Genomic DNA, 1,822 nt, shown 5'->3' on the forward strand with positions numbered 1-1,822 from the left:
AATAGGTCGGGACACCTAAATATCTCGGAAAATATAAGAAAAATGTTTACAGAAAAATGTTTCAGACAAAAGTTGTGGGGTTCTAAAAGATCTATTTATTAATATTATCAGTTTGACTTTGAGTGGCGTCGCCAAAGTTAGATCAAGATCAAATCGATTTTTTAAATGGGATATTTTTTGATGAAATCAGAATTTAATAGCTAGTGTCAAGAGCTTTTCAAAACTACTATAATAAAGTTATTTTTCATTAATTATTTTTTGAGTTAAATGGCTTGAAGTTTATAGTACCGCTGGCAGCATTACGCAAGGTGTCCGACGGTTAAAATCTCTTGTTCAAAATGTTGATCATGTCCTGGATAACATTTGTTAGGATCAAGGCCATTAGAGATTATTCTTCTTATTTTCATTTTTGCATTAAAAAATTTAAAAACTTATATTTTTTCAACTCATAGAGCTATTATCTGATATAGATGGTTTTTTTAATATAAAAGTTTTATAATTCATATGGACAAAAAAAGGACAATTCAGCACTTTAGCGCTTTATATGCACAAACAATACTGAGTTTATGAAACTAAGATTAAAAGCTTAAAGAGAAGATTTATATTAATGCAATGATATATAACTGTACGTTTAGTGCTGCACTGTCGTTTGATCCACACAAACTATAAAACTTTTGTATTAAAGTAAAAAAATATAAGTTTTTTTTTTCGATTTTAGTATGAACCATTACAGCACCATCAAATTGTGTCTACTTTAATCTTGTAAAAGAATTTTTGATTCTGTTCAATAAATTTGGAGATTTATATTGATCTGCAAAATCCCGATAATTTGCTCACTCTAGAATCCTTTTAGCTGTTGTAACAAATCGATGTAAAGATGTATGTTTAATAAAAATATAGAAATAAGTTAAACCGTGAAATTTTCAATACATTTTATTATGTTATTTGATAAAATATACTTTAGGTATTTTGTCAATTGAGAGATATGTCATTTTTACATTCAAATTAGAATAGTGTATAACAACTTTAATGTGCACTGAATGCACACAAATTCTGCCAATGAAAAACTATAATATTCTGTTAGTGTCAGAATATTATAGTTTTTCATTGGCAGTAGAAGAATAGTAATGAAAAGGAAAAGACTTGTTACATTTTAAGTAAATAATGGAAATTACTTTTGTAAATCAATAACGAGTAATGTTAATGAGTTGTTTTTTAGGAAAAAGAATAGCAATGGTAACGATTTATTTGAGGCAACGTTGCTAACCCTGGTTAATAGTTTTTACTATTATTTTGTATATTGTATTAGGTGTACAACTTTGCTTCCGCCGTTTTCCTATAGATAGCTTTAGCGGTAAGTGGTGGTCGAAATAAATAGATCATAGACGTCATACAATAAACTTGGGCATCTGTCAACATAATCCCATAGAAACATTAGTCAATTTGTGTTTGCATCATAAAGTTATTCTCGATTGAAAATGTCAGTTTACGAGCCAAATTCTCGTCATTTGCGGGAGATTTTAATTTTTTGCTTCAATATGAATAAATCTGCGGCTGAGGCTCATCGAATGCTCTCAAATATTTATAGTGAGGCCGCTATTAGTAAAGAAGTTGTCGTGAGTAGTTTCAACGCTTCAAGAACGGTGATTTTGACATCGAAGACCGGAAGAGAAAAGGTTTTCGAAGATGCAGAATTGGAAGTATTACTTGAGCAAGACTCGTGTCAAAATCAAGAAGAATTGGCACGATCATTGGGAGTGACTCAACAAGCCATTTCAAAACGCCTCAAAGCCATGGGAATGATTCAGAAGCAAGGAAATTG

The sequence above is a fragment of the Atta colombica genome, unplaced genomic scaffold (genome assembly GCF_001594045.1).
Source record: "Atta colombica isolate Treedump-2 unplaced genomic scaffold, Acol1.0 scaffold29, whole genome shotgun sequence".
Classification (NCBI taxonomy): domain Eukaryota; kingdom Metazoa; phylum Arthropoda; class Insecta; order Hymenoptera; family Formicidae; genus Atta; species Atta colombica.